At 39.6% G+C, this 12,857-nt stretch overlaps 1 protein-coding gene across 7 annotated transcripts in view; it reads right to left on the minus strand.

Annotated features, from left to right (window-relative positions):
• Positions 1 to 12,857, minus strand: part of FHIT (fragile histidine triad diadenosine triphosphatase) — a 1,448,934-nt gene that overhangs the window by 1,027,392 nt on the left and 408,685 nt on the right. Inside the window, exon 4 of one of the 7 annotated variants that reach the window (XM_034658576.1) lies at positions 8,883 to 9,058. The exons of the other annotated variants lie outside the window; for them this stretch is intronic. The gene's annotated coding sequence lies outside the window, so the exon portion shown is untranslated. The remainder of the gene's footprint in view (positions 1 to 8,882; positions 9,059 to 12,857) is intronic. 7 annotated transcript variants of the gene reach the window in all.

The following is a 12,857-nucleotide window of genomic DNA, read 5'->3' on the forward strand; positions in this document are numbered from 1 at the left end:
CTCCTTGTTGATTGCAAGACTTAGGCTCTAGACAAGCTAGATATCGCTTACTGATTCATTAAGTCATTCCTTTACCAATAAGCTAAAACTGTGCCAACCACCATGCTACCCTGGCAAACTAAAAGCACAGAAAAGGACTGAATACTGTTTCTGCACCATCAAGCATACCAGTGGGATATCCATAAAGGAATTATAGACCTAGAGAAAATCACTGAACATGTAGAACAAATGGCATATCAAATCCTAAGGAAAGAAGGACTAGTGAGGAGTTTAATACTAAGAGAAGAGAAAAAAAAGCAAAGCAAAGCAAAGCAAAGCAAAGCAAAGCAAAGCAAAGAAAAGAAAAGAAAAGAAAAGAAAAGAAAAGAAAAGAGAAGTAAAGGATGAATCACAGGAAACAGGGCCAATCATTCTGAAGTTCTTCACCACTTTTCAACTTACAAAGAAGGCAAATTTATAGCCACTTGACCTCTGTAGGGCTTAATCTCTTCATGTGCAAAGTTCATATGATATTACTAGTTCACTATACTCTGCAAAGTTTACTGTGAAAATACCACAAGATAAAATACATTGATGGCTTTTAGAAAAACATAAGGTCGTCTACAAACAAAGTAACAGGGAAGGGTACTGGCTGAATGATGAATGATGTAAGGTAGTAAAGGGAGTAAACCACTTCTATTACTTTGTCTAAAATTGTTTAATAATATTGAAAGTCATTATCATTTTTAAAAACTGTGAATACTCAATATATACCTAATTGGAAAAGAACAGTCTCAAAGTTGAAGAACTTGGTCAAAGGAAAACCTTAGGATTCTATGCAGATGGGCCCCATCACTGGTTCTAACCCTCACATCCTGGGAAATTTAGTTCAATTACTCAAAATGTATTGATCGAGAAGTTCTTTTATGGCATGTCCTATTCTAAGTTGTGGGGAGAGGTTGGTGAGCAAGACAGGCTTGATCCCTGCCCTCATGGGATGTAATTCTACTGGTGGGGAGTAGAGGAAGGGGATAAGGAGACACCAAAAAGCAAAGAAATAAATGTGGGAACAAGATTATTTTAGTATGTGTCAATATGAAGACCATAAACAGATCATGTCAGAGATAGTGACTTACAAAGGGAGCAGGGAAAAGGTGGTCCTTTAGCTCAGGCGATGAGCTACGGGGGGAAGTAGCATGTGAGTAGAGGCTGGAATAATACAATACTGGAAACATTACAAAATCCTAGGCCAGAGCTGTTCCAAGGGAAACCCAAGGCCAAGGCTGAGAGGTAGGGATCAGATGTGAACTTGACTTGCTAGAGAGATAAGGGTATTAAGGGAATATCATGGCAGTGAGAAAATTAACTCTATCTTGATGAAGAAAAGCAGTTATGGGGCACCTGGGTGGCACAGCGGTTAAGCGACTGCCTTCGGCTCAGGGCGTGATCCCAGCATTATGGGATCGAGGCCCACGTCAGGCTCCTCCGCTATGAGCCTGCTTCTTCCTCTCCCACTACTCCTGCTTGTGTTCCCTCTCTCGCTGGGTGTCTCTATCTCTGTCGAATAAATAAATAAAATCTTAAAAAAAAAAAAAAGAAAGAAAAGAAAAGCAGTTACAAGCTTGATGCTAACCCAGACAATCTCTCTTTAGTTATCAAGTTCATCTGGCTTCTGCTTTGGTCACTTGAGCAAGGCTAGAAGGGGAAATTTGGACCCATCCTGCAAAGGGAGACCATGGAAGCACTAGCCATATTTTTTTTTTCCTTGTGAGAACTTCAATGAGCATTGGAGGGTCAAGGAGTCCCAGCATGGTTTCTTTTATCAAACAGTTCCAAGTTAGTGGGCCCTTAATATGGTCTGTGGTCCAAAGAAGTCAGAGGAGTAAAGCTTGAGAAGCTAAAGATGTGTTCTGTTAATGGGAAGCCCTGGTGAGAATCAGAGGACTTCAAGATTGGGACTACAAGACACCTGGGCTGTCTATTCCCATCCTCTGAAAGTTCCTGCATGCTGTCAGGTGGCTTGTTCTACAGACCTCTCCTCCTAAGTTCTCGTCTTTGCTTCCTCCTCTCATCCTTCAGGCCTGGAGGAGGAGAGGGGGGTAAGAGCCCCTACTAATACCAGGTTACTGACACTCCCCTGCACTTCTGCTAGGAAAATGGGGATCTGAACAAAGGCCAGAAATGTAGTTGGAGTGGTTGGGACTCTTGGGTGTTCTCCACACAGAGATAATCATGGAAACTGGAATTCTGGATGAAGTTTCTAGGAAACACACCATCAAGAGACAAGAGCAATGGATTGATGAGTAAACTTTCAAAGGGCCCAAAGTGAGGAAGTAGGAAGAAAAGCTAAAAAACGGGACAGGGAAATAATAGTGGAGAAGAAAAGAAGCAGCAGCAGAGGCAGTGTTTTGTCCAGAAGTAAAAACGAAAAACTTAAGAAGTAGGAGCAGGTCAGAGAGTGATGACGGAGAACAGCCCTTGGACGTGATGAGTGAGATCTGTGGTGCCAAGTTGAAGGTAAAGATAAGAGCGGCCTGTTGTAGTGGTGGAATCTGTAGGCCAGGAGAAGTCCATGAGCCCATTTCCTACACTGCAAGCGAAGAGCATACCATGAAACCCCCATGGAGGGAAGTGCCTGCCTGACTTACTCTGCCAACATTCACTATATTCTTGATATAAGCAAGGGACCAAGGGGAGAATTTATTTGCTCTCTGCAGCATCTGAAAGCTGACCTTGATGTGCTCCGAGTTTCATCCCAGAAAAAGCATAGCAATTGAGCAATTCCCCAGGCAGAGGGGGACAGAATTTGAGAATGATAGAAAAATAAGATTCCCCTCCTTCTTGGGGCCTCTGGGATTGTGTTGCTATATCCTGTAGTTGCAAAAGGGGTATGATGGACAAACAGTTGGTGATTTCTATTCAGTTTAAAGCAATAAGTATTTGCTGAAAATTTATATATGCTTAGTAAGAAGATAGGTGCTATGGGAGACAGAATTAAATGAAATTTTCCCTACCCTCCAGGAGCAAACAGCTTCACGCTAGAAACAAAGCTAATGCACAGGCAAGAAAAAGGAAAAAAAACCAAACAAAACCCAAAAGACAAAAAACACAATGCATTTTTCATGATTAATGAAAGAGTATGGGATTATCTATGGGGATAAACACAGAAGAATTTAATGTCTCATTTTTGTTGTTGCTGTTTATGTGTTTTCTAACATTTCTACATTTGGCATGAATTAGTATTAAAATCAGGGGGGAAAAGCAGTAAGTTTTTAAAAAAAATAGCTCCTTTCTAAAAAGGAGACCTTGGTAGTCAAAGCTAAGACAGCCCTCGGCGGAACCCCAGAGATGCTTCTTCCTAACAACATGACCTTGGGCAAGTTCCTTAGCCACTAGGTGCCTAAATTTTCTCATCTATAAAATCTATAGACAGGTGTTTCCTGGTAAGAAACCAGGAAAGAAGAGCATAACCCGCAAGAAACTTGTGGGAATAAAAAAATCTTTAAATGTTACAAGCTTACTTTAGTTGACATCTTAAACTAAAACTCCCAAAGTTACTGAGTTACACAAAAAGATTTTAAGAAGAAATGATGCTTAAGAGTGGAGGTGGCTCCACTTCTAGCTTTACCCATTACTTACCAATAACTGACCTCAAATAAGTTATTTATTTCAGCTTTCTGAATCTCAGTTAAGACTTCGTCTATAAAATGGCAATAATAATAGAACCCATCTCCTAAGGACACTGAGAAGAAAATGCATGTCAAGTGCTATCATGGTACCTGGCACAGACTAAGTGTCTAATTAATGTTTATATACAAAGTAATTATCACCTGAAAAGGCTGGTGCTGTTTCAGGCAAATCCGAGGGAAGACAGGCATGAAGAGGGACATGTCTTTCTCATCTTTATATCACCGCTGCCTTGCACAGGGCCCTAACCCAGAGATGAGGGCTGATAGATATTTGTGAATGGATGAACAAATAAACGTGCTGACTTTCCCTTTCCATCAAGGGTCACATCTATATATGATGAAACTGGCCTAGACAAACAAAAAAGATACATTTTTAAGTGCTTCAATTCAATGAGTTTAAAAATTAATTCACTTCATCAAGTTCTCGAGTTTATTCAATAAGGGGCTGGAGAAGCCAGAGGCATTTTTACAGCTTAAATATACTACCTGGTTATTCAACTTCCAGTGAGAAGCTTCACCCACTGGGAAGAATCAGAGGGCTTCTTTCATCTTTCAGAATCCTAGTAATCATCTTTAAAGGAAAAGTCAGCGTAAAAAAAAAGAAAGCAGAGAGCCAATGAGGGAGGCGGGACGGAAACAAGACAAAAAGAGAAGAAAAAACAGAAGATGGAGAGGAGAAAGGGTCTCTCCTTCCTGGAGCCATATTTTACTACCCCACGCTGTGTGATACATTGTTTTGTCAGCATCTTCTAGCTCCGGTTCCCAGCTAACCAACAAAGAGCGGGAGCTTCCAAACAGCTTCCAAGTAATGGCCCATACGGGTGAAACCTTGTTGCAGGTGTAAAGGGAAATGGAAAATACATACTGACATCAACGTCACCAACTCTACCTAAAAGAGAAAAGCAAAGTCTCAGAAGACATGAATTTGAGTAAAATCCCTACTGTGGCTTCTTATACATACTAATGTTTTCTTGAATATTTATGCATCCTTCTGAGCACTTGCTGGAATGTTACTTCCTCGGAGAAGCCCTCCTGCACCACTCAGCCCGGGGTTGGATACTTTGTTACATGCTCTAGCAGCATCTGGTACCCTTCCACCAGAGTGGGTCCCCTTCCACCAGAGTGGGTCCCACTGTTGGAATTAGGTAATCATTTAGATCATTAATTGTTTATTCTCTGTGTCTCCTGAAGGGTTCACGCCAGTTCCATGAGGGCTGCGTGCCTGTCTACCTGTTCACCCTGAAGCCATCCAAACTTGCACATACCTCACAATGAAATAGACAAGCAAATATCTACATATACTGTTTCTCCTCATTATTTGTGGACTCTGGATTTGCGAATTTGCCTACTCACTAGAATTCATCTGTAACTCCAAAATCAATGCTCATGGCACCTCGCAGCCACTTGTGGGTGTGCCCAGGGTGGTGACAGATTTCTCTCCAGAAATATGTTCCTAAGTGAGGTTGAACAAAATATTGTTCTAACTCTCATACTATAAATGACTCTCTTTTCTGGGGTCTATTAGTGCTCCGCTTTTCACATTGTTGTGCTTTTTTTGATGTTTTCTGTTTAAAATGGCTCCCAGGTATAGGGCTGTGGGCCCACACAGTGTTCCTGAGCGCAAGAAGGCTGTGACATGCCTAATGGAGAAAATACAAGTGTTCGATTAGCCTCATTTGGGCATGAGTTATAGTGCTGTTGGCCATGTGTTCGGTGTTAACAAATCAACAATAAAAATTAAATTATGTGCCTTTAAACAAAAACAGACATAAAACAAAGTTATGTAGTGATCAGTTAACCACAATGTTGCGGCCAGAGACTTTCAGGAACCCTGAATTTCCTGTAAGAGCAATGGTTCAGCATTCATTAATTCAATGTTGGTGGCAACTTTCTAGAACATAAATACTGTCGAAACTGAGCTTCAACTGCATGTCTATTGAATATACACATGTATGTTTAGTAAATTTGTGTGTGTGTTTAGCAGCTTTCCTCTATTCTGGAGTCCTACAACCTGTCTTTAAAATGGAAAGGTATGGGGGCGCCTGGATGGCTCCGTCGGTTAAGCGTCTGCCTTCGGCTCAGGTCATGATCCCAGGGTCCTGGCACTGAGTCCTGAGTCGGGCTTCCCAATCAGTGGTGAGTCTGCTTCTCCCTCTCCCTCTGCCCTCCGCCCTGCTTATGCCCTCTCTCTCTCATACTCTCTCTCTCTCAAATAAATAAATAAAATCTTTAAAAAACAAAAATAAAATAAAATTGCCAAAGGTATGGATACCGGAGGATGAGGGAATGTACAAGGGGAAGTATATACATATATGGGCCTTAGGCCACATAGCTACAGGGTAGGGATGAGGGGTTTTATAGTCACATTACAGTTAAGGGAATGTTCTCACTCTATAGAGCTGTTCGCTGTGGTGACACTTCACACCAAATACAAATACAAATACAAATACACACACACACACACACACACACACATTTGCAAATGATTCTGGGCATTCATGGCTTCATTTTATGTACCACAGGTTTAAACCCTAACAGACAGAGATATCAATGTTGAGAGAGAGAGGTCAGAAAAGAACAAATACATGTATATCCTATATGACACATTCAATTTTACTTCAAATGGTTTACACTGGTTAAGATTTATATTATTTGCATTTTACCCACTAATAACAGACTCTGGCAAATTCCAAATTCTATGTATCCCCAGAAAAAGGGAAACATGTTATGAAGCAGTGGCTTAAGCTAACCCCTAAGGTGAACTACACACGGGGAGAAAACCCAGAGTGGACTAAATGTATATATTGCTGCAAGAATATTGATGCTAACCTCTTTCATTTGCTTTCCTAAGATTCTCTGGATTCTCAGGCCTGGATGGCAGGCTGTAATATAAATTTAAGCTTCTCTGACATCCAGGCTCTTTGTAGGCAGTAACCACTACCACTAAGCACCTCACTCCGTGTCTCTTGAACAACAGACTATATTTCTTAGTGAAGCTTCCAATTAGATTGTTGGTGGAGGATGAAAATAGAAAGAAAGAAAGAAAAAAACCCCATAAATGGTTCTATGGAAATTCTGATAGGAACTAGAATAATTATACCATTAATAATTCAGTGTTGGTTGGAAACTATACAGTTGTGAGTGATTTATACAGACCAGAGCTGGCGTATGTTGTACCACAGGTAGATGCGAGGTCACCAAGAAACCACTTCACAGTTTTCCCAGAAGTGTAGTGTCAAAAAGGTCACTTGTGGTAAAAGATCTTTTGGATTAGTCTTTAAATCAATGCATGAATTAAAGACAATTTACATATAAATAGGCTAATACTCTGGCTTTGAAATTAAATGAATTTTTAAAAGATTTAAGTAACTGCAGGAAAGGTCAGTTAGGCATTAAGTATACATAATGTGATTTCTGAAAACTGCTTGTCTTGTTGGTTTATTAATATTTTGTATTCATTGTCAGTGTCGTTCCAAAAATTGTATGCATAATTAGCAACGCACCAAAGTCAAAGACAGGCCCCTGAACTAAGGAAATGTATATCGCAAGTCAGTACTTGGAAGAACAGATCTAGAATCTAGACATAAAAATAGTCAAAATTAATATTAATACACATTAGATTCAAACATATCACAGCATATTCTAAACAAGCATGGCATCATTCAAGTGCAATTCACCTTGACATTTAGCTTCACTGATAAATCACAGCTCTTCCAGAACACCAAAGTGTAGGTGGTCTACTGAGTTATCAGAGAGGAATCATGATCACTATCTGTAATCCTAATTAAACTCTCTGGGAGTATAAATCTGAAGTTTTTTCCAAGTGTGACGAAGAGACAGAGCAGAACTTCCATAGTACCAAACCTGATCCCTGCCACCACCACTTTTATGAACACTGGAGTACTCTAAAAAATGTTCAACTCCAGGATGAACAGTTGGAGCCGGGACATTTTTAGGGCAGTAAAACTACTCTGCCTGAAACCACAATGGTAGATACATGACATCATGCATTTGTCAAAACACATAGAATGGGCAACACAAAGAGTAAAACCTAATGTAAACGAGAGACTTTAGTTAATAACAATGTATCAATATGGATTCATCAATTATAAAATGCATGACACCAATGCAAGATGTTAATAATAGGGAAAACTGAGTAGAGAGAGAGAGAAGGTGCATGGGAACTTTGTGCTTTTTGCTCAATTTTTCTGTAAACCTAAAACTGCCCTAGAAAAATTAAGTCTATTTTTTAAAATGGTGGACCAAATTTAATAATATACTCAAAGACACTTTCTTTAGATAAATGGTCTTCCAGCTATGCTCTGAGGAGCCCTCTCCATCCTAGGAGATGATTCACTGACCACTTGGCTTGGGGATATCTCAGGAAATGGAGCAGGTGAGAAGAGTGAGCAATGAAAATGAAGCCGCTCAATCTGAGCCCAAAGTGCCACCCCTGTTTCAGACAGAGCAGCTCCCCTTCCATCTGTTGTACATACTGTTCCCCACATTCTAGTCCATTAAAGTACAGGCTCCTCAGCTAACAGAAAAAAAGCTGTGAAAACCACCAATACAAACCCAACAAAATACTGAGCTAAAAATCCCATACGCTAATACTCTGAGCTACTGAATAAATAAACACTGAACTCAAATTTCCCACCTGACCATTATTACAGCCTATGACTGAGCTAAGCAGAAACTCAGTGACGATCTCGGAGGGAGTCCCACTGATCAGTACTTACTAAGCATCAACCATAAACCCAGTACTCCTCAAGGATATGCAACATATTTTGAAGACACAAGTGAAATGCAAAGCCCTATTCCAGCCCTCCAGAAACGTATAATCTTAAGGAGAGATAAAGCTAATACTCATAATAAAATACGGAAATAGAGTATGTCTGAACACCCAGCACCCAACGTAATGAGCTAAAACCAGATTTCAACGTCTTCTGTTGACTCTAAACAAATTGCCAGCCCTACCTGGTGTAAGAGCAAGTATGGAAGAAACCATTCCAATCCCCAGATTTCCTAAATCTTTGTCTCCCTTTAAAAAGGCAAACTGAATGTTAACAAAGTCCAACAATCAGCAGTGGACCATGTCTTTATTACAGACATACAAAAAAGGAAGCAGAGTGTAAGTAATGCTTAACTATTTTGTTAGAGTCAGTTGCCTACATGCCTCTTCTCCAAACTAGTGACTCCCCACCCGGTACTCACTAATGAGTCAGTTCCCGGGATCTTGCAGATGGTGGCCTCCTTCCAAACAAAGGCACAGTGGGCTGGAAGATTGGGTGACCTCTCTCAGGGGCTGTAGAGAGACGCCCTGCCCTGAGAGCAGCAGAAGCAGCCTCCAATCAAGACGGCTCGTTGCCCAAGATCTCCTCACCCTATCTCTGCAGAAAGAAACACTTTAGACACCATTTATTCCTCTAATACCCAGCACTACATTACAGAGAAAACACTCCGCTGTTTATGACAGGCACAGAGTTTTTTTAAAGCCAGTATGTGTGTTATGCTATAAATTACCCTGTTTGTGGGTGTGAGAATAAATATCCATGTATATAGATGTGTGTACACACACACACACACACACACACACACAATGTTACAGTTAAAACCATGCTGTCAACAGCCACTCAAATCCAGAGAAATTTATGGCTGTAAATACAGGCACACATTCAGGGTAAAGACAGGAGAATTATAAATACTTTGACGATTACCAGAATAAATAAACTGCCCGAGGAGCACAACCATTTGCAACACAGCCTTGCCAGTTCACAATAATGGCCAGGAGACCAGTTGCAAATGAATGACTGGGAGATCAAACGTGATTAAAAATGCAAAGCTGCTGCACCCAAATGACATGCTTTATTTGACAAGGAACTCTGGACTCAAAGGCATCAATGCAATCTACAAGCAAAGTGCTTTTTGGTAATTCACTTGCCCACTGAGGCCCGCCACTGAGGAATCATACTGCAGGACTTCCTTAAAGTAGGCAGAGTTATTTACAGCCATTAGTAATTGCATCTTGAGACCATCCTTCAATTATACAATTTCTTTTTTTTTTCATTGAGAATTGATAGTTTTGTGCTTTACCAACATGAGACCCAGAAGTTGTTAGGAAGTTGCATAATACATTAGCTTTGAGTAGCTGAAGAGTGGGCTTTAAGTATGTACAGGAAAATTAATAGCTGTACTAAAGCTGGTGGGCAAATACCCTTGTGTTGAAACTAGAACAGCAAAGACTGAACTGGTTAAAAACTGAAAAATAAATAAATAAAAGATTCTAATGTCTATAACACACAAGAAGGCTCAATGGAAGAAAGCCAGTCTTCATTTCCTCAGTCCCAATATAATTTGATTCTATTATATGTTATTTCTTTTATATACATACATATGCATACATAGGACATTTAAAGATTTCTTTTTAATAACCTATAAATTAAAAGTGAAACATAAATGTTTTAGGTCTCAGAATCAGATGTTGAGAAGAGGATTTATATACAAGTGATTTATTAAGGAACAGTTCCCAAGAGAAATTGCTGAGGCAATGGCAAGAAGCCAGAGAGGGAGAGACAAGAAGCCACACAAGGGTAGAATTTGGGGTACAGTCCTTTGAAAGGAGTGTTCCCACCAGCAAGGGACCTGGACTTTCACATTCCCTCACCACTCAATCATTGGCTAAGAGCTGCCTTTCCAGGTCTGGGCAGGCCCAGCAAAGCCTGTAGCTCTAGCTGATACTGCAAGGATGGGTGCACCTGCGACCACCAGAAGGAAAGGACCCGGAAGCTGGGGTGGTGAAAGGTACTGAGGGTATCTGGGTGGAGCTCTGGCACCTTCTATTACAAAGCAAAAAACGGCCCATATTTTCCTGCCATGAAAGCTCCTGTTAATGTCTTTTAAATAAAAGCAAGGATAGAATAAAAGTAAAGAATTCAAATAGTACAGAAAGATAGAAAATAAAAGTCTCCCTTCTCTCACCCTTGCCCCCACCTTCTTTCCAAAGCTGATCCTTATTTACAGTTTTCTGTAAATCCTGCTAAGGGAAGAACACACACGTACACACACTATGCATTTGTATAAATATTAATTTTAAAAATACACAGATTGGACTATGGCATCCAAACTGTTGTAACTATTTCACCTAAGTATATATCTGGGATATATTCTAGGTAGATAGATGATAGATAGATGATAGATAGATAGATAGATAGATAGATAGATAGATAGATAGCAAAGAAAAAAGAAGGGAAAGGAAAGGATGGAAGGATGGAGGGAGGGAGGGAAGGGGGAAGGGGTGAAGGACACTGTACTTCATTGACTCTAAGATAAACAGTTTTTCACATTTTAACATTTCTATAATCAGATATCTTACAATTGACAGCATTCTAGATTTGACAAAATGCAGCAGATAGACATATAAATATAGTTCTAGATAATGACAGCTGAGCACACACAGCTCTCCCACATGAGAGGCGATACAGGATAGAAGTTAAGAATATATTACTACATGGCCTATTATTGAAACACCATTGCAATCTGGGAATAAGCACCCTACTTGATAGGGCTAATATTCTTTTAATAATACGAATTATATTTATAAATTTTTACTGTAAGTATTCATCATAAGCCCATGCATGAAACTGATTTATAGTTTCCTATTTTGTGCTGTCTTTGTCAGACTTAACCAAGGTCTGTGTTATGCTGGCTTCATAAAAACACATTGGTGGTTTTCCTTCTTGGTGTTGGGGATTATTTTATTTTGATAATTCTTTCACTACATAGTATCACTTCCAAAAAGTACAAAACCACATAAATTAAAAAGTATCTGCCTCTTACCTATCTTCCAGTTGCTTCCTTTCTTTCCCCAGAGGCAACCAATGTTCCCAGTTGCTTTTGTATTCCTCTACAGATATTACACACACATATGCACACGCGTGTGTGCCCGCACGCACACATCCACATACATGCATCTCAAAATGTGATGTAATAGATTCAGGGCTCTGCATCTTGCTTTTTTTCACCTTAATATATTTTGGAGATTGTCCCATAGCCACACACAGAACCTCTGCATCCTATCGAATGACTGCACAGTATTTATTCCATTATGCAGACAGAAATTAATCTTGCCAATTTTAAGTAGTATTATCATTATCTGTTCCTTAAAAGTTCCAAATAAGTTGTCTCTGAAAGCATAAAGATCTGTGGCTTTCTTTTAGATCTTTGATAACTTCCTCAGATTTTTCTAATTCTGTCGAAGTTCTTTTTCTTAAGTAAGTTTGGATAACTTATTTACCTATAAAAAAAAATCCATTCCATCAAGATTTTCAGTTATACGCAAAACATTTTGCATAGGTTCTCCTTTTATTCTTTTAATGTCTTCTTTAATCATGACTCTTTTCCCCCTTTTCACTTCTCATTTTGTGTTTTTGTGCTCCTTATCTTTTTCTTGATTAGGCTAAGTAGGTGGATTATTTTATTTCTTTGCATTGCTCTCAAAGAAACAGCACTTGGGTTTACTCACGATACTCACTGGGTTTGTTTTAGATTAGAAAATTTCATTTTTTACTTTGTATTATTTGGTTCTTTCTGCATTCCTTCTATTTATTTTCCTGTTCTTAAGTCTGATGTTTAATTCCTTTATGTTATAGACTGACTATGTCCTCCCACAATTTGTATGTTGAAACCCAATCCCCAGTGTGATGGTGTTTAGGGGTGGGAACTTTGGAAGGTAATTAGGTCATGAGGGCTCTGATAAATAACAACCAGAAAAAAAAAAAGATATTATGGGATTAGTGTCCTTATACAAGATACCTCAGAGAGCTCTCTCACCCTTTTGTCCCTGTGAAGACACAGCAAGAAGACAATCTCTGTGAACCGAGAAGTGGGCTCTCACCCGAGGCTGAGCCTACTGGAGCCTTGATCTTGGACTTCCCAGCCTCTAGGACATGTTGTTGGTTTATACCACCTAGTCTGTGGTATTTTGTTATAGCAGCCTAGATGGATTAAGGCACTTTATTTCTCCTTCTTGTTGTTGTTGTTATTTAGGTGTTCAAAGCTATGCATTTTCTTCTAAGCACAGGGTTTAACAGTAGCCCACACATTTACAAGTGTTATATTTTCATTATCAGTGCTGTCTAGATACATTTCAAAGTTGGATTTTGAATGCTTCTTTGAATTAAGAGTTGCTCA

The sequence above is a fragment of the Ailuropoda melanoleuca genome, chromosome 4, assembly GCF_002007445.2.
Source record: "Ailuropoda melanoleuca isolate Jingjing chromosome 4, ASM200744v2, whole genome shotgun sequence".
NCBI lineage: Eukaryota > Metazoa > Chordata > Mammalia > Carnivora > Ursidae > Ailuropoda > Ailuropoda melanoleuca.